The sequence below is a fragment of the Sebastes fasciatus genome, chromosome 13 (genome assembly GCF_043250625.1).
Source record: "Sebastes fasciatus isolate fSebFas1 chromosome 13, fSebFas1.pri, whole genome shotgun sequence".
Lineage (NCBI taxonomy): Eukaryota > Metazoa > Chordata > Actinopteri > Perciformes > Sebastidae > Sebastes > Sebastes fasciatus.
The window spans coordinates 25,723,948-25,745,801 of NC_133807.1; the positions used below are offsets into that span (position 1 = coordinate 25,723,948).

General features: G+C 39.3%; 1 protein-coding gene across 1 annotated transcript in view; it reads left to right on the forward strand.

Moving 5' to 3' along the window:
• The first annotated feature begins 2,442 nt into the window (after positions 1 to 2,442).
• gcgra (glucagon receptor a) overlaps positions 2,443 to 21,854 on the forward strand; it is a 45,739-nt gene continuing 26,327 nt past the window's right edge. The window contains exon 1 of the mRNA XM_074656468.1: positions 2,443 to 2,756. The gene's annotated coding sequence lies outside the window, so the exon portion shown is untranslated. The remainder of the gene's footprint in view (positions 2,757 to 21,854) is intronic.

Sequence of the window (21,854 nt, forward strand, 5' to 3'; positions counted from 1 at the left end):
AGAAGAATAACCGATTAAGAGAAAGCAATTCTGAGAAATCTGAAAGACAAAACAGAGCTAGCCTGCCTGAGTCGTGAGGCCCCGACTCCAAAGACTCGGTCTCCTCCGTTTTATAGCCTTGACCTAGAAATAACTAAGAGACCTCTGTCGGAGGGTCTCAGGCTGCATTCAGGCTCGTAAGGGGTTAGTATGTCAGTGATATAATCAGAGGCCAACCCAAACTATGTTTTTAAAGGAATCGTTAAAATGTTTAAATCAATTCTAAAACATACAGGTAACCAATGTAGAGATGCTAAAACTGCATTTAGAACTAGTTGAAGTTTGGAGAGGTTGCGTTGGGTGAGACAGGAAAATAGTTGAAAATAGTTGGTGTTGGCGATTAATTAAATAGTTGACAACTAATCGATTAATCGATTAATCATTGCAGCTCTAAACGTGTATTATAAATGGACGAATACTGTCTTTAACAACATTATATTTGAGGGAGAATTCTGTCCAGCTCTTCGCTTCAGCTCTGCGGAGTTTATTGACACAAGTAGAAGGTCCTTGAACCCTGTTTACGGGCAAAGTTCATTTTAAAACCGTGTGTGTGTGTGCGTGTACATGTGCGTGTGTATGTGTGTGTTTTTCAGTAAGAAACACAATGTTTTGTGAAGGGATTTACTGCAACAGCAGCACACAGCCGTGTATACCTTCCATACCTCATATGTAGTCAGTTCACTGCAGGGCGAGGTGATTGATTAGTTATTTAAAGGTCCCAGAAATCCCCCAGACTGAGTGATAATATACTGTAAGGCTCTATAGTGGGAAGCTATATAACATCTCACCATTAATTCTGACCTGACAGTATTCGATGCATTTTCAGTAGCTTGCTCAGTCTAATCCTTTGTGACCATACATCCATCTGATCTCACGGTATAACACATTTTCTTACCTGATGGATTCTCTGCTTAAAACGTAAATTCAGATTCAGTCGGGGATGAATATCACTGAGAACGAAATGATCAGTTCAACTTGGCATTTCAGTGGTGACCACACCAGATTTAACACAATTTGCAATAAAGAACACATTTCCGGCCCCAAAGCCCCATAATACAGTCAAAGCATTAGTTCTGCTCGGTATAGAAAATGAAATGGCCTGGCCAAGAATAAAAACGCACATTTCACAAAATGACAACTGAGAGCACATCAGAGATATGAGGCGTCCAGAAACTATTTATGAAATTAGTTTGGAGACCTCAGTCTCTCAGGGACATACACACACACAAATAGGTCCCAAAATATTATATTAGTATATTGAAGAAAAAAGTTAATATTATGGTTTAATGAAGTCACAAAATACGAATATTATCAGTCCCTATAGAGATATTATATAAAATAATACGGATGACTCACATACACAAAAATCCACTCCGCTCAGTCCATAAATCATTCATTATTAAAGGAACAGTGTGTAACATTTCGCGGGATCTATTAGCAGAAATATAATATTCATAACTGTTTTCATTAGTGTATTATCACCTGAAACTAAGAATCGTTGTGTTTTTGTTATATTAAAATGAGCCCTTCATATCTACATAGGGAGCGGGTCCTCTTCATGGAGTCCACCGTGTTCTACAGTAGCCCAGAACGGACAAACCAAACTCTGGCTTTTCTGGAGTTGTAGCATTTATTCACTGACAAATAAACTGTATACACACTGCTACAGCTACGTTCACAGTTATGACGTCACAGACAACGCCACACTCACCGCCGCCACACACACACGGTCTGTCGGTCACTCGCTAGTGTTACGCCACGCTGACAGAGCGTATGTGTGTTTGACAACGGTGGGCACGAAGCCACCAGCAACGCTACAGCAGCTAACGTATAGCACAAACCAACGCACAATCTATCGGACACTAACATTAAAAATTAGCATCCCTATAATGACTGTTTTCAGTCCAAAATGGCAGCAGGGGTTGTTGTAAAAAACAAAAACACCGTAATTTTGTCTCTTTGCTTCTACACTTTGTAGATATGCATAGCCCATTGTAAGCTAACGAAGACACAAGGACTCTTATTTTCAGGTGATTATACACTAATGAAAAACATAGTTATGAATATTAAAATTCCATTTCTGCGAATAGATCCCACAAAACCCTGCACGCTGTGCCTTTAATGAGTGTTTTGCATCACATTTATTGAGTCCCCTCCATGCATATAGGCTATATAGTTATGGCTATATAGTGGCAAAAAAATCTGAACAAATAGACATTGGCCAAGAACAAATATTAAAACCAGAAGTCCAGCAAATCTTATTCCTTCTTTCAACAAACCGTCATGGTCAGACACCTGTTAATTAGTGAACTGAACTAAACACACACACACACACACACACACACACACACACACACACACACACACATACTACCCCCATCCTCCCTGTGACGTCACAAGGAGCGCAAGTTAGCAGCAGTTGCGGCTCGCGCTCACTCATCCAGCGGTGCCAACTGCGACCACAGAGCTCAACCGGTTATACTTTTTATTATTTTACATCCATTTTAACCCCTTTGTGTTTTAAACCCAGAGACAATGAACTTCTTCACTGCTCGCTGACAGCACTGAGGACTCACAGAGGAAGCTGGACGCAGGCGGTCATTTATTTAGAAAGTTGGATTAACAGCTTTGAACTGAGAGGAAATAATATCGTCTGCCAGATGTTGACCAGATGTTGACCAGAAGATGAGCTTCAGCGAAGTCCCGAGCTGTCAACGGTAATTTGTTTTCTATTTATCTCATCTAGTTTGATGAGATTTCCATGTGTGCTTCAAGCTGAAACTAATTCAATAACAATGCGACTTTATAGGGGGATTGTAAATATGTTTTAGTTCAAAGTGCGATTCATAAACTCTTTATGGAGAACCGAGAGAGACACACTAATGCTCACTTGTTTGTGATTTTCTTTCGTGACGTGCATGTTGGGACACAGTTTAGTTAGTGTCACTTATTATCGCTGCTGTTCAAATGCGGTGTTATCTAAAGCAGGCAGCTTCTATCTCTCTATCTGGGATCTGCACTTGGTCTGTCAAACCCACGAGTTGCCTTTTAGTTCAGTGGATGTCAAGGGAAATGTGACCCTAATATAATTTTGCAGCGTTTCCTATAATATTCCTTTACATCAAAAAATATCCCTTTAGTTTTGATTCTTTACCTGCTTCATCTTGAATTATTTTAATCACAAGATCAGTTATTGCTGCATAAACAAAATTATATTCTTCTAATTAAACAAAAGAGTCCCTGCTCATATCTGCATCTGTGCAACCACTACAATATAGCTGCTTAATGAATCATTATGCATACAGTAGGGATGAACACAATAACAACTCTGGCAATGTTTTATAAATATATAATGCAGGAAATACAATCATTTTTTGATGAGCAGTGGGATTTAACATTAAAGCGGATGTTTTTTGCATTGCATTCTGTGGTAATGTGTTTCTGGTATTGTGTCCACCCTGTGTGCTGTATAATGAAGGCGGTATAGTGCACTCTGCAGACCACAAACTGAACCCAAGGCAAGACAAACACTAATTTGAATAAATAATGGAGTTATTCTGCCCTCTTTGTGCAAAGATTTGCATCGCCTACATATAAATATGAAGCCAGGATGTGTACGAGCTCGAGACTTTCAATATTAACACTTCAGGTTTACACTTTTTATTAATACACTTATTTTAAAATGGGCTTTACAATAAGTAGGGATGCACGGATCCGACTTTTTCAGTCCCGATACCGATAGCGATACCTGGGCTTTGGGTATCGGCCGATACCGAGTACCGATCCAATACCAGTGTTTAATTAATAAGCTGAATGCCTCACTGTGTGGAAGTGACTGGATCTTTCTGTTATGTGTATGGCAAGATCACGCTTGAGTTAAACATTTAGTTTTTCCTAACGTTTTTCCTAACGTAAACGTAACGTTTATTCATTAAAATGATAAACCAGCAACTTGGTAAAGAAAGTTAACAGGAAAGACAATTGAAGTGTAAACCTTTTTAATGCAGCAAGAAATTGGTCAAAACTTAAACAGGAATTAAAATTACAGTATATAATGTATAAAATATAGAATTGAATTTAATATATCAGCCCCATTGTCACCGATAACCAGCTATTTGAGTCAGCACCGGATCCAGTATCGGTGCCTCCCTACAATAAACACTGTTTTGAATAACAAATTGAGTTATCATGCCCTCTTTGTGCAAAGATTTGCATATTTTGTATGCCCCTTTATATCTAGTGAGAGAGATAGTTATGAAAGGGGTAGAGAGAGAGAGAGAGAGAGAGAGAGAGAGAGAGAGAGAGAGGGGATGACATGCAGCGAAGGGCCACAGGTGCCCTTTCCTGCATTACATGTTTACATTTTTATTTCTACATTTATTTTACAATGTTCTGCAATGTTTAAGGTGAATTAACCACGGGCATCCATGTGCTGTACATTAGAAAAATGTGTCTGGCAGAATAAACACATTAGTGCTTCTCTGTGTACACTTTACGTACCTTATGTACACTGAATACATAAGAATTTCATTGTTATTGGAGTTAATTGTGCGGGAGTGATTTTGATCCCAATTAGAGCCACTTAGGCAGCATTGTGACAAGACAGAGAACAACATGTCTCAGTCCCTTGAGCATCTTGTATTCCACTGCACTGTGGCTTATAAATGTGCCTATTGTCAGGTACACACCTCTCTCACACGCAACTAAACAAACATATTCATCCCTACCCCAATCTGTTGCAGTGATGTAAGAGATCTTGTTGAAACATCAGCCCCGTGCACACGGATGCACTCCATGAATGAGTGATAACCTCGCTGTATGTTGTCTCTAGCGATGATTTGCAAACATTAGCGAGGCAGTACAGGTGCTTCAATGCATACAAAACACGCGTTAGTGCCGTTTTGCGATGCATAAAGTAATCAACTGCTCTCAGAGTGCTACTACAATCAGCAGGGCGAACTTTTCTCGGTCACGAGTTCCATTATGTGTGTGGATGAAAATGCGGGATGATCAATTTGGGGTTAGGGGTTTTATTCGTTCATTTGACCCTTGTATACATGCAGCACATTGGAAAAGCTCGCCAGCCAAATGACTGACGTGTGGCCTCAGGCGGCTAAAACTGATAGCAGTGAGTGCTTTCTGATCTTTTCAACCTCTAGAGTGCCGTTTCTGAGACTGTTCAGCTCTCCAGCCTCCGGAGGTTGTTTTTCCACTGAGTTCATGTGAGAAAAGATGCACCGCTAGTGCTTTTCAAATGACTCCACTCTCCTTCCTCTCTCGGTCCGTGTAATTTTGCGCTTTGAGCAAAACAGCATCGGTATCATATAGTGAGATATCAGCTGCGACTTGTCGTTACGGTCCACAAAAACACAACAAAAGCTTTTTTTCCACAATGGTCACCATTGATGTTATATCTCACTGTGAACCACTGCTGATGCTGTGATGTGGATATGTCCTTTGTTTGAGTGAGGCTTTGTGGTCTCAGTAAGCTACAGAGATGAGTAATAACAGGTGGTTGCAGCTGACTTACTGTAAGTACCGTATGTCGTACATGATGACAGGGCAAGGAACAGTCTATTCATCAAAGTCATTTAGTCTTACATTGAGCCTTCAAGATTTTTCAGGACTTAGAAATGAGTGTTAAAATCTTACAGAATCACAGTAAAACGATCAAGAAAATGGCACTAAACATCTTGAAAGATAGTGATTTGTATCGGAGTCAAGTAAATATACTTTTTTTTACCTGTTTTAAGAAAATAAACTTCTATAATTGAATAAGGGAGCGTATGAAAATGATTGCGGTGGTGACGGGTTGCTGAACCTCAAGACCCTCGCCGGGCTTATTGATGTTTTCTCTTGACTTAAAGAACTAGAATTACCGCCTCGAGGTTGTAAACATCCGCCAACCAGTCAAGTTGCAGCTTACATCCATGTCTGTCCAAAATGTCATCACTTCATCATTTTATCCTGTTAGATATCTGTGTGAAATTGTCATAATTAGCATATGAATTATTGATTTATGGCCAAAAATGTGTTTTATGCGGTCACAGTGACCTTTGATCTTTGAACACCAAATTCTAATCAAGATGATATCGGTGACAATGGGGCAGATCTAATAAATTCAATTAATAAAAATACTATATTGTATATATTATATACTGGAATTTTAATTCCTGTTTTAAGTTTTTAACAATTTGTTGCTGCATTAAAAAGGTTTACACCTGAATTGTAATTCTTGTTAATTTTTTGCCAAGTTGTTGGTGTGTTATTTATTATTTTAATAATTTATTATTTTAATAATAAATAATAATAATAACATTTATTATTTTAATAATAAATAACACTTCAGTAAATAACACAGTGATGCATACAGCGTATTTATTAAACACAGATCGGTACTCGGTATCGACTGAAACCCAAAGCCCAGGTATCGCTATCGGGACTGAAAAAGTTGGATCTGTGCATCCCTATTTCTAAGGTAACGAAAACACAACAACTCTTGTTTTCAGGTGATTATACACTAAAGAAAACATACTTATTAATAATGATCCCCTAATTGTTACACACTGGTTCTTTAAGAACCATGATGTCTGTGAACTTTGTCTTTTTGATGTAACTATGTATGCAACTAATTGCAAAGGAAATATTAATTCAGCCTTCAGCTAAAATAAACAATGCAATACCCTCCCCCTTTCTGACCTCCTAATAACTTCCAAACATTCCCTAAAATAAGAAGATGGAGATGTCTTTACACACCATGCAACAGGTCAAACAGACACGCAGTGTATCACAGCGCTGTCTGCAAAGCACTTTAGAGCTTTACTTGTTCACAAACGTACGCTTGTCCTGCACGTCTTTGATCTGTAACTCGCTGAGTCGAGGAGACAAGAGTCATCCTCTCTGTAAACATTCAGCTTTGTGTCTGCTGCTGGAGAAATATGGCGAAGACGTTCAGTGAGGAATAAATCAAAGATGGGGAGGACGCAGGGCCAGAGATCGATATCTGTCAAGTGTTTAACACTGAAAAGAGAGGAGGAAACGTCTTTATCTAACACTTGAAAATGCATTTGGTCGCTCCATGATGGTGTATTGCAAGATTGGCGTGCTGCAAGATTGAGGTTAAAGAGAGGTGAACGAAAGACTTAAGATAGGAAGAGAGAGAGAGGACGTGTTTCTAATGTCTCTCTGTCTTTTGTGGTTTCCTGAGTATGAGCCATCTAACACGAATGAGAGCGAGAGAGAGAGATGAATAGATGAGAAGAGAGAAACACAATGGCTTTGCTTATTTCTTGCTATGCTGCCTTCTACTTTTCTTTGGCTGTAGTGCAGAGAATAGAGCTCGGTAAGAAAGAGACTTCACAGACAGACAAATAGACAGACTGAGCGAGCAAACAAAAGAGAAAGAACCAAAGACGTGATGGCCTGTGGTGGTGCGGAGGACAGGTGTGAGGAGGATTGTAGATGTCAGCAGCCGTCAAGTGACTACAGACGTCCTGTGCTGCTCTACAGGCTCCGGTTCAAACGGATCCCCGCGATGGATCCAGGAGGGCCAAGAATAGCTCCCACTACAAAGAGCTGTCACTCTGGATTGTAACAGAGTGGCGATAAGGGTCGGTCTGGATACCGCCGCTGGGCTCCACTTAGCCATGTGTGCCATTCACCTCACAACACCTTGTCTGTAAACACACACACACACATACTGTACGTGTACACACTAACAGGTACGTGAAAGAACACAGTGTTTATACACACAATTGAGCGGGAAGGATCAGAACCAATCCCTTCCTGTTAGCGGCAGGAAACAGCTACTGCTTATTGAATAGACATCGACTCCCATGTTGCTTCGAGCAACAATTTGACGGGTGATTTTGGTGTCCAACTTTCAGGCACGTGCTGGGTTAAACGGATAAGTTACGAGCTTATTAAATCTTCCCAACAGTGTACCAGTACTGTCAGTTCCTTTAATGAAACCTCTTCTCCAAAGGAGCCTCTTTACCTCTAGGGGAAAATCAAATTAATTATTTGGTTTTTATAGAGCTATAAACAGATACACTTTGCTATAGCAACAGAAGACCACTGGTGAAAGTGGAGGACGCACACAGTGGTTATCTTACACTGTTTTGAGGGATGCTTTCATTGAGATCTATTGGGCTAAATGTGTCATATGATAACCACTAAGATAACCACTGGGGTTATCTTAGTGGCTCAGAGGTTAGAGCAGGTCGTCCACCAATTGGAAGGTCGGTGGTTCGATCCCCGGCTCCTCCGGGCCACATGCCGATGTGTCTTTGAGCAAGACACCTAACCCCAAATTAGGCTTAGCCATCGGTGTGTGAATTAGTATTTACATTATGGGCAAAGTTGGCACCTTGTATGGCAGCCACTGCCATCAGTGTATGAATGTGTGTGGGTGAATGCTGACATGTGAGTGTTGCTATATAAATGCAAGTGTACCATATGTGCTCTGTGGGGTACTCTGGTCTCTGGGTAGCGTCTGCTGCCTTTCCACCATGTTCCCAGATATCAGATATTAAGTGCAACACATTCCATCACTCACTTTGGTCTGGGTGGCTGCCAACGGCTTACCTTCCTGCCCCTGTGAACAAATCCAGACAATGTTTTGATGTTGCCTGCTCTGCGGTGGGAAAACGACAAGATTAATCAAACTGACAGAGTCGTGCGTCCCCGCATGGTGGACAGGCTGAATTGTTTCTGCAACGCCGGTCAAAAGGAATCAGCACTTGAGCTTCTTGTCAACAAAAAGGAGCTAAAAAAGTTGTTTTTTTTATAGTTTTGATTTTATATTTGTGTTTGTTATTGTGCATCCCTTTTTCCACTTTCAAATAGGGGTGGGGGGAAAATCAATGCAGCACAGTATCGCAATATTTTGCGTGGCAATATTGTATCGATACACGGACGTCAAGTATTGATCTTATATAGATTATTATATAAACTATTAACTTTTAATTCTGTCTTTCAGAGGTTGTAGTGGGCTCAGTCTTAAAGCTAGAGTAAAGATACTGGTATCATATGAAACTAGAACAATTTAAGGAATCAATTGGTACCAATGTGTCATGTTAGCTTGTCGGGAAGAACCCTAAATAACGCTCCAAAGTTCCGCTAAATTTTGGCAAGGAAAAGCTGGCATGGCCATTTTCGAAGGGGTCTCCTTGACCTCTGACCTCAAGATATGTGAATGAAAACTCTGAGATGGACATAGTGAAAACTGTATCTTATTAGATAAAACAGATGTTGACAAACTGCATAACTTGCAGCTGAAAAAAGGTAACAAATTTCAATATATCACAACACTCAGCATATGGCAAAATGTTTAAAATCGCAATAAGATCGTATCGTGACTGAAGTATCGTGATAATATCGTATCGTGGGGTCTCTGGTGATTCCCATCCCTACTTTCATACACACACTGGACTTAAGAAAACATATTTAATATCGCAAATTAGGTAAATAGCAGAGATTCAGTGCTCTTGGAGAAACCCAATGCATCATTTCATTCTTAGTTTCTCTAAGAGGTTTGCTATTTCAGCCTCACAGCACGAAGATTCACCACATTTCCCTCTTTGGCTATCAGCCGGACACCGAAACATTTAAAGCCTGTCTTTGCTCAATCAGTTCAAGAAAGTCCCACAAGGAATAGTTTGAGGATTACAGCGTCCCGGTGTGTATGAGGTTCACAGGCGACTGTACTTAGAGCTGGCACTGTTAAGGGAAGTAGAGAGATTAATTCATCCATTATTCTAAATCAATACCCGCTCGCTGTTAATGTTGGTGTCATTAATAATGGCTCATCCTGTTTATTCGTTATAGAACAGCTGTAACAGAGAAGGAGTTTCTGCAGAAGAACTTGATTATTATGAAATCAACTTAGTGCCTAGCAATGCCTTCTTTTTACATTTCAAGAATTATTATTATTACTTAAGCACAATATTGATCCAGACATTGTTACATACAGTTGGCGTTATTTTTTAAAGTTAAACTGAAATTTGTATTCCTCAAATTGATGTATAAGTAAATATAAAGTAAAATGACACTGCAGCTATTTTGCATAACTTTACAAAAGAGCTTAAAACCATATTTTGGACATCTTTGTGGAAACAGCAGCCTCTGAGAAGGTTTTTCCCGTGGTAGCGTTAGACTGACATTTGAGGATGTTGCTAGGAGATGCGCTGTCAGTTTCTGTAGTGTGCTACTGACTGGGCGACTGGATATCACGCCATAGCGCGTAATAGACTCGCCACCAGAGGATAGCGTGTTAGTGTCACGTTATGCCTCGCCGAGGTGTGGATATTACATGCATGTATGAAAGTGCAGTACCAGCAGGGGGCAACAAAACAACTCATTTAGGTTTAGGCAACAAAACCACAACAAAACATCATGGTTGGGATTAAAATAAGTACGTAAACTAAGTAAAATACATACGGAAACAACGTAACATCACTACGGAAAACATGTAACAATCATCGCTACAAAAAACACATGACAAATGGCACTAAAGTAACTTACAAAACAAAACACAGGTCTCCTGGTTGAAAGTCTAGTGTTTGTTGGACCCTCCCGCCTGCCATTAGCAGTCTTTCTACCTGTTTACTCTATGTCATTACATTGCAGTCAGTACAGACTACATGGTGTGAAAATGACAAAAGCAAGTAAAAACAAAGCAAGAACAGCGTTCTTATTACACGCTTTTGCCCTGCGCATTATTGTGTCATTCACATGCCTTTTCGTGCGACCGGGCTGGACTGGATCATGTCACGGTCTTGTAGCTCACGGGCGTTGATACAAGACATTTTTCTTTCCCTTTTCAACAAGCTCAGACAGCGTTGGTTATATACCATTAGTGATGTAGGACATCACATTAAACATTAAACACAAACAGGACCCAGAGTGCTGATAACATTGTGCTCCACTCAGAAAATGGAAGCTTTCACACGAGTGCTCAAATCACAGATGGTCGGCTACTAACAGCAGAAAGCAACGACTACAACCGAGCGGGTTCAGTCTGTGTGGCTGCTTGATCTGCAGGGATTTTAGGAACTATTTTACTGCCCGCCTACACAGACATTAGACCTATCAATTAAAGCACTAGCATCGTCTGTCAGAACGAAAAATTCACGCCCACATACTGATTTTTCTTTAAAAAAAAAATTCGTTTGACTTTAAAAAAAACTTTAATAAACAGCTCCATTTTGAGGTTTGCAGAACATACAGAGCTGATAAGAATGAAACTTTATTGCAGGCATTGCTCCAAAGTCTGATTTGCTTAATTTGGCATAAAATGTGAGGATGACACAAGACATTGTCTTTCTTATGGGTGACCTCAAACCAACCAGCTAGGATTAAATAATAAAAACAGCAGCTAATGTGATATATTGTTGGTATCTTGAAGTCCCATATATTAAACTGTCAACACCCTTGATTATATAAAATGAAGAAGGTATGGGAGTGAGAGTGGAGAGCCAACCGTCTTTGATATTTGAGCTCAATACATGTGGACCAATAATAATAATTTAGTGCTCCCTCCCATATGTTAATACTTAGAGGGTAACTCTGGTATTTTTCAATGTTTTTTTGTCAAAGTCAGTGATTCTCAACCTTTTTCATGTCAAGGACCCATAAATTGATACACGTTAGGTCACAGACCCCCCATTTGAAAAGATTTCGCTTCAGGGACCTCCATCTGAAAGGGAGAAGTCTCGTCGTGAAATCTGAATATCCAACGAATACAGTAATAAAATGCATTGGATTCGATTTTTATCAGATGACGGAATAAAAAAACACGTACGAAAAAAATATGGACTTGGTGTGCGAAGACCTTTAGACGAAAACACATGGAAAAAATAGGGTCCAGGTTGAAAAAATACCGAAGTATGGGTCTCTGGTAAATATCACTCTACAGACAATCAACCTGCCCATTAAATTCAATCAGAGCTTATGTGTTATGTGTTGATGGACCGAGTTACTCAGGAGGTCATGACTGGAATAATCTCAGAGGACTCAGATAAATCATGCAGGCCTGAGAGCAGCCAGTGGGTTGTGATGATGGAAACACATCACTTGTGTCTGTCTTCCTCTAAGATGAATCACACAATCAGGGCTCAATGTGGCTGATATGATTACTCGCTAATGACCAACCTACACGCTCCAGTGTTGACTGAACAGGGGCCATGATGTGCACTATTGGTCAAGTTGTTGATCAGATTGGAGAAAGGTTGTGTTCATGTCTGTCTGTACTCACTTAACCTGCCAGTCCTGTGGGAAGTAAATTCCTCTTCAGCGCACACAGACACATTTCCATGCAGGGTGGAGACGAGCACAAACATTAAATGCAGGATGATCAATACCAGCAGAGGGAAGATAAAAGAACACAAAAAGGTTTTGCTTTTCTCTGAACTGCTTTGTGAAACCCCCGGAGGAGGTAACGGTATTGAGCCATTTTCTGTTTGTTCTGATCCACACTGAGAGGCGCTAAAAATAACCGCTCCTCTCTCGCGACGTGTGTGGGTCGAGGGTCAAGTGTAGCTCCTTTTGCTCCCCAACACGGCCTATTATCACAGTACAGAGCACAAACAACAGCCGCTTTATTGCATCAACTGCTCAACTGGAAACTGTCGCAACCATGCCTTTGCCATGGGCTCTGGGTTGCACGCCGTCCACATGACAACTTTTCTCCATTCGCAAACAAATTATCTGCAAATTCTGCTCCACTGCTCATTTTAGAGTAAATGTTTTTTTGTTTTTTTTGTATAATTTCTACTCTCTCTTTTGGGGTTTTTCGCTTTTTTGAGTTAAATGATTGTATGAAGACAGAGCTTTTTTGTTGAGCAGTAATATTTCACATACAATTCACTTGTGCATTCATTTTCATGTATTTTAGTGCATGTAGCATTATTCTTTATAAAATTAATAAAGTAAAAGGCACAAAGGTGATATCTAAATGAAATGATAAACAAGCAGAATAAGAATTATCTAAATACAGAAAAGAAAAAATAATAATAATGTAAAATAATAGTTATGTATAATAATTAAGGCTGTCAAATTTAATGCGATAATAACGCAAATTTGTTTTAACGTCACTAATTTCTTTAACGCATTAACGCAACTTGCGATTTTTAGGTTGTAGCGGGCTCAGTTTTAAAGTTTTAAATCATTTGAAACAAAGGAATTCATTGGTAAAGACCATGTCATACCAGCTTGTCGGAAAGGAGGTTAAATAATGCTCACAAGTTATGCTTTTGGTGAGGAAAAACTGTCATGGCCATTTTCAAAGGGGTCCCTTGACCTCTGACCTCAAGATATGTGAATGAAAATGGGTTCTCTGGGTACCCACGAGTCTCCCCTTTACAGACATGCCCACTTTATGATAATCACATGCAGTTTGGGGCAAGTCATAGTCAAGTCAGCACACTGACACACTGACAGCTGTTGTTGCCTGTTGGGCTGCAGTTTGCCATTCTATAATTTGAGCATATATTTTATACTAAATGCAGTACCTGTGAGGGTTTCTGGACAATATTTGTCATTGTTTGTGTTGTTAATTGATTTACAATAATACATATATACATACATTTGCATAAAGCAGCATATTTGCCCACTCCTATGTCGATAAGAGTATTAAATACTTGACAAATCTCCCTTTAAGGTACATTTTGAACAGATAAAAAAAATTGTTTTTTATTAATTTGCGATTAATAGCGATTAACTATGGACCATCATGCGATTAATTACGATTAAATATTTCATTTGATAGCCCTAATAATAATCTTTCTTAAAGTTGCAAAGGATTCACAGGAAATAAAAACATACAAACAAGTATAAAGACAAGTAAAAGCAGGAATAACGAATAAATCTAAAATGGTATTTGAAGCACATTGTCTTCAGATTATAGTGATTTTCAATAAAAACACCCAGAAGAAGCAGAATGATTCAAACTGTTTTTATGTCCCCAGGCATCTACAGTATATGTTGTTGTGTTTCCATCTGAACGAGTGGAAAGAATCAAATCATTGTTGTTTGCTGTAATTAGGTTACCATGCGACAAACTCAGAAAATGCTTCTGGTAAAATAAAGTAAAGAGAAAAACACAAACACAAATGAGCTGCAGATTATACCCTTCAAATCAGAAAGAAAGCAATATTTAAACTACTATTGTTTTTGGTTCCAATTATATTATAAAAATCAAACTGTCATACAGAAAAATACATTTGAAAAATCCAAAACAAAAGGGCTGTAATTGCTGTATAATATGAGGGCTCTGACAGCAAAGGTCTAATCACAACCGTGATCTCAAACAACCAGCAGGGTGTATACAACTATTGAAGTGAGACTTATCACACATGCAGTTTATTTCCTGTTCAGTTTTCAACACTTCAAAAACACTGTCAAGCCAAACAACCCTTCCACTAAACCATTGCTCGTGAAATGGATCGTGACTGTGGACTATTTATTACGTGTTTTGCTTCCAAGACAGTTTTAGATCATCATTTGGCAAAGAGACCTCAACCAGAAAATGTGCCCGTATAAAATGATGAAACCACAGGGACAGTCTTGGCTTACTTTTCCTCCAGCTTCGGGGATAAAATGTGTTTGAAAATACAAATGAGTTGTGCACAGTCGCAGGAGTGCCATATGTGAATTTTGATACAAGATATAGTGTGCATGAGTGCAGTTCATGTGCGGTGAGCTACTGCAGCATACGGTATCCACAGGAGTGGAGATTATTCCCCCTACTGGGAGAGACAGTCCAAGTGAATAAGTCTCTACAAACATGAAATAAAAATATATAGGATATATTGATTTTTCTTTTGTAAACAAAAAATGTAGACGAAAAAGTATTTCATGAAAAACTACAGCAACAAAAGACAAATAAACAAAGAAAACCACGCCTCAGAGGCTTTACAATCTGCACACAGTAGAGTCACAACAGCATAAAACTAAATGATCTTTTACAGTGGTCTGATCCAACACAGTGCCATAAGCTAATTGGATATCTCGCCCCACCACCCCACATGCATACAGAGCAAAGTAAATTACCCAGAGTTCCCCTCATTAGCCACGGGGTACGAAATCTGGTATTTTTTTACCCACACATCCACCGCAACCTCCTCCCTACGTGGTGGTTGTCGCTCTTTCTACTTCCTGATTCACGATTATGTGAATTACTACATACAAAATGATTTTGTGGGATATGTATGAATGACAGTACATTACTTTTCGTAGGTATACTGTAGCTACGATCGGTGTGTGAGAACAGCCGGGAAAAGAAATACAAACAATGAATGAATACCAGAATGATTATGTGTGGAGGCCGACCTTTATTTAGCGCTGACACAACTAGGATACCGCTGGATCGAGTATAGGTGACAATGGGGCCGATCTAATAAATCCAATTCTATGTTTATACACTATATACATTATACTACGTATATTGGCATTTTAATTCCTCTTTAAGTTTTGACCAATTTGTTGCTGCATTAAAAAGGTTTACACCTGAATTGTAATTCCTGTTAATTTTGAGGTTCCTGGTGCATGATTTTTTATTTTAATAATAAATAACAATTCACTAGATGTATATCTATGTATGTATTTTGTTTTACAAAGTTAGGAAAGCAGTGTTTTAAGTCAAGCCTGATGCTGCTATACACAAAAAAGAATGATCTGTCACTTTCACACATTGAGGCATACAGCTTAGTATTTATAGACTGGTATTGGATCAGTACTTGGTATCGGATGATACCCAATCTCCAGGTATCGCTATCGGTATCGGGACTGAAAAGTTGGATCGGTGCATCCGTAGACACAACACTGTGGAGATTGGTCTTGTTATTTGAGTCTAGCCTAAATAGGACTAAAGCAAAACAAAGAATGAGTTTCACCTAGAAATTTCTGGTTGCTTGCATTTAATACAAAAGGATGCTGTTTGTTTTCTCAGTTTCTTGATATCAGTAGAGTACCTGTAGAGGTTGGGGGGTAATTCAAGATGTCCTTAAGTGATTGCAGGAGACAACATGGCTGCAGGGCAGCTTGTAGTTAGTGCTGTAACGGCTGGACATAAATGGAGAGATTTTAATTGCAGACAGTTAGACTGAGTGTCGGGCTACAGAGGAGTGTTATTGTCTGTGTTACCTTTCTATGAATGAAGCCTTTCTCTTCAGTTCTCATTGCCGCTGATTGTTAGTGAGAGTTGAAAAACAACATGTCCTCCTGCGTCACCGAAGAGACCGCTGATGTCAGTGTGTTTTTGACCCGAGGGGCGGGACGTGGGCCGCCACGTACTGTGTACACAACGGGAGACATTGACCTCCATCACACACTCACAAACACACACTGCTTGCTGAGGGCTGTCACAAGACCACAGGAAACAACCACAAGGTGTAGTGTTCGTTGTAGTGACCTAATCAAGCCTCTGTACTAAAGCAACTCTGACAAACGTTGAAATATTGCGTTGCTAATAAAAAACATGTTTTACAAGAATAATTTTTACAGGACAAAATAATTTAAGCCTGTCTCACTGGCACCCTGCCAGCCATCAGCGCTATTTCCTGCACATTATAAGGTACTGTGTGTGATAAAACTCTCTCGCTCATCAAATTCATAATTTTTTATCCAAGTCAGATGGATGTTAAAGTCACACCGTGCTCTTAACATTTCACTTTCTGTGGAAAAACAAGACTATAATGAATTACTTCTTCTGTCCAACCTTGTCAAAAATCAGAAGTTTTAATAGTTGTTTCAAACGGCCAACACTCCACGTTCATTAGGGCTGTCCTGGACCAAAGAAATTCTTAGTCGACTAACATTTGTACCATTTTGTCAACTAATCAATTAGTTGATTTAAACTGAGTTTCTCCCCAAAGAATCACTTTAAATCTGGTGTTTACCTGAGATGTGCTCATAAGTTTAAAGAAATAAGTCATTCGGCGTGAAAAAAGCATAAAAAAATTACTAATCGACTGAAGAAATCTTAGTCTACTAAGACCAAAATGACCAATTAGTCTACTAAGCACTAATTTTCACCATCTTAGTTTAGCGTGTTAGCACGCTAACATTTGCTGGCACTGAACACAAAGTTCAGCTGAGGCTGATGGAAATGTCATTAGTGTTGCAGGTACTTACTGAGAATCAATTTCAAATTATGACCACCAAAGTGATTACAATTCATCCTGAGGGTGACATAAATGTCTGTATTAAAGTTCACAGCAATCCATCCAACAGTTTTTTAGATATTTCAACTCAAAACCACAAAAAACGAACCTCTTGGTCGAGGAAAAGTCAGGAGATCACCGGTGTCATCCTCTGGGCACCGTGAATCAAATTTCATGACAACCTATCCAATAGTTGTTGCAGACTGACCTTGCCATCCTTAGACCCATGGTAGGCAAAAAATAAAATAGTTTAAGAGGCAAGTTTGGAAAGATTTTTTGTTTCAAGATGCAAAAACAATACAAATAGTACAAAAACACACTTGTACTTTTGTAACTGTGCCGTATATCACATGCTGTACATGTTTTTTTCTGCATGGGAACAGCTTGAGGAGCGAAGACGTGACCTAAATAAGCAGTGGAAAAGTTCACACTGTATTAGAATCATAATAAATTATTAGATTAATTATTACCAGTCATTAAACCTGATAAATGAAGCAGTGTTTAATAACATGTCAAATCAGCGCTTTATCTGTTGAATGCAATTGGGCGCTCTCTAAAATGTGGTCAGTATTGAGTCTGAACTCTTCTGGTGTGGATTTATATGCAAGACAAAGATACTTTTCTCTAAGTTGTACCATCTGCTGGCATTTCATCATGCCGTGTATACGCTTGCATTTATTTTTCCTCTGTCATGACCCCCCTTACCTGTCTGACTCGCTGGCTTCATGGTGATTCATGCCTGTCGCCTCTCCAGCTCTCTCCTGTCAAACCTCATCTCCTCCCCTCCTTTAAAGAGCTGCCATTAGCCATGCTGAGTTGACGTAAACTAAACACATCAAATATTCACTACACACCGCTGCTATGGAGTATTATTCATGCTCTCCACAGACCTGTGTTTAACATGCAGAGGGTCTTTCAAGAGCTCGAGACGGCGTCACACAACATCCATCCATCCTACAGCACAGCACGGTAGAGATTATCTGCAAACATGTGAGCGAGTAGACTCATTTATATTCAATCCACTTCTCTTTGTATGCCCTTTTTCTAGTCGGTTATATTCGCTCCATTTCTCCAGAGAAGCTATAAAGTAGATCAATCCACAGTAGAGATACGTGCTTAACGTTTTTCTGTCTTTGCCAGAGCACAGTATGATTTGTAGACTTTACGAAGACTTTAGTGAAGTTATGTCTGGCCAGTTCTCAACGCTTCAAGAAAACATTTTTTAGGGTAGGGCCTAAGATTAGACGTAAAATAAGAATTGTGTGACTGTAAAGTCTCCATGTGAAGCACTGATGGTTAAAGGTAATTGGGAGTGAGTGTAGGCAGTTATGGATCCTCATGAGGATAGATCTACAAGAATACGTGTGTGTGTGTGTGTGTGCATGTGTATATGTGTGCACTCATCTGTTTTACTGCCTAATTAGTCTCTGTTTGCCGATTACATTACCTCCATTACAGAACCATCTAAATGTCTCTAACAGGCGTGTTTTTGCAGGCTGACTTAACTGCAGCTGTGACGCAACTGTCTTATGTTGTGCTGCTGTGCTACATCAGCAAGGCTCATCATTTCATTTATTGTTTTGGTTGGGTTTTTTTTATACATTTTTTATAAAGAAATTCTAGATTTAAAAAGAAAAGAAGATTAGAAGAAAGTTTATTTAATGTCCTCAAGCATCAAAAGTTTTATTTTGCTTCCCTTCAAGGTTTTTGCTTCATAGATTTTTCTTTCTTCTTTGATATTCAAAAGCAAATGCTGTTAAATTCTTAGATTTTGTTTAAAACATTAAAAAAAATTATAGGTGAAACAATTAGTTTAGTTCGTTTTTTAGTTGTCTATGATATTAAACTGAATTAATATGGATTTTGGACTGTCGGTCGGATAAAACAAGACACTTGAAGACATCACCTTTGACATTTTTATTCTAATAGCTGACATTTTACAGACTAAATGATTAATCAATAATGAAAATAATTATTAGTTTCCGTCCTACTAGTATAGGGATATCATACGACGGTTAATATGAAATCTTACGAAAAGTTATTCCTAATTTTTCGTGCGTTTTCCTACAAATGTCCAGCGTCAGGGCTGCACGGTGCTGCAGTGGTTTGCACGGTTGCCTCACAGCAAGAGGATCGCAGGATCCTCCTGTGTGGAGTTTGCATGTTCTCCCTGTGTTAACGTGGGTTTTCTCTGAGATCTCTGGCTTCCTCCCACAGTCCAAAGACATGCAGGTTAGGTTCATTGTTGACTCTAAATTGCCCGTAGGTGTGAATGTGAGCGTAAATGGTTGTCTGTCTCTATGTATCAGCCGTTATAGTCTGGCAACCTGTCCAGGGTGTACACCGCCTTCACTCAATGTCAGCTGGGATCGGCTATATACGATTTACAGTGCATTACTTTTCATAGGTATAGCTACGAACGGTGCATGAGGACAGCCTGATTATAGTGACAGGACTCAGCAGCACAGAAGCCCCCAGACGAAATGTATTAGACTGTTGGAGGCTTCAGATTTATTCTTAACATTGTTGACCTATATTACTTCTCCAGCTACCGGGGCTGCTTCTCTTCCCTCGCTCACTCTGCTGCTCGCTGTTCCGTGACATGTTAATATCTTGTTTGCCTCGCGCCACACTTTCCCATAAATGACTGAAGATGCTGATGCTGCACAGTGCACGCCAGTATGATGAGAGGCAGGATATGTGTTATATGTACAGACATGGGAAACGATAACGCTGTAGGTCTCGCCTGCCTAAATAGATGACTGAAACACAAACCAGGACAGCAGCGTTTGACGACGTACAGTCCACGTTTACGGATCAGCTCTCCGTTTGGCTTTTTACTGTGGAGGCTGCATGTAGATAACATCTGTTCCTGCGACTGTTTGTGTGGTTAATTCGTTCACAATTGGGGTCAGTTGCAACAAGTGAACCCATAGCTCTTCATGGGAGAATAAATGACACTTGAGGCCTGTTTAGGCATCTCTCTGCAGCTCAGAACACAACGAGAAGGATCTTTAAGATTAAATACACCGGGGCAACTCTGTTTTGTTGTTGCCAACGAGCAGCTCGAGTCAACAACTTCGTATGCATGGAAAAAAAACACAACGAGACACCCCTGGCACTCTGATATTATTTTGGGAACATTACATTGGCAGCACTTGAGGCAGAGTTTACATAATGATGGCTTTAAGCATTTACTGTAAGTGTGTGTTTGAGAGATGAGTGAGAGCGAGTGGCAGAGCATAATGATGGAGCGGCAGATAAGTCGCTTTGCTTTTCTCTGCCAAGTGGTAGTGAGGAATCGAGTTCATTTAGATTAAGGATGATACAGATGATAAGAGGAGGAAATGGAGTGAGATAACACAGAGGAGGAATACCAGCGATAAAAGAAGAGGAGGGGCGGGAGAGCTGAGGGGGCCAAATGAAACAGAGACAAATCACCGCGATTTACTTTTTGTTTCACGGCGGGGAAATCCTCACAACAGATTATTCATTAAGATTAACAACTTTAAACCTCTTGGATGTCTGTTTATGGACAAGTTATACTGTAGTTCAGAAGGCAATTAGTTCATCATTAACATACTGAGCCAGAATGTGCTCCAGACTTAAACATAAAAGGATTCACTTTGATGCCGTCAGCTCCGACCTCACTAGTTATTTTAGGGACCAGCTGCACCAACATCATATTAATATCTCTCACTGAATCACTGTAGTTGCCTGAAGGTTAGAAAGTAACCAGCTGGGGAAAATCTTGGTGAGCAAAGTAATAATTCACAACCTATCCCGGGAAAAGATAAGGCTGATGTTATTTTATCTTTTTGTTATTATCGAGAAATCCCACAAAAACACCAGAATCAACAAATGGATTTAGCTTGTTAATAAGTATAAGCCTGATATACAGTAGCTTATGTTATGGCTCTTTGTCATAGGCCTCCAATGTACTTGTAATATAAAAACACAAAGATTAATATAATAGAATAGTATATTAATTTACTTCAGTAAAAGTATAGAAGTATTAAGCAATTCAATTGAATATTTTAATGTATTTTAAGATTTTTTAAATAAAATTTGAAGATGGTAATTCCAATTTTTTGTGGAAAAACACATCAGACACAAATGATTATATTACACTGTATTATAATATTATATTATATATTATTTTCAAGGCGAGTATGTTATAAGCATTAAAACATATCTGGATAACATATATTTATTAAGGCTTTCAAAGTCCTAACACGTTAATCGCAAATTCATTTTAACGTCTCTAATATCTTTAACGCATGAACACAAGTTGTGATTTTTAGGTTGCATTGGACTGTGTTTTAAAGATAGAGTGAATATGAAACTAGAAACTTGGTACCATCCATGTCACACTAGCTTGTCGCAAAGGAGGCTACATAACGCTCCAAACGTACGCTAAATTTTGGCGAGGAAAAACTGACATGGCCATTTCAAAGGGGTCCCATGACCTCTGACCTCATGACCTCTAATGTGAATGAAAATGGGTTCTACAGTATGGGTACCTACGAGTCTCCCCTTTACAGACACGCCCACTTTATGATAATCACATGCAGTTTGGGGCAAGTCATAGTCAAGTCAGCACAGACTTGTCAGTGGCATACAGTCATTGTTGGTTATGGTCTCCTCAGGGGA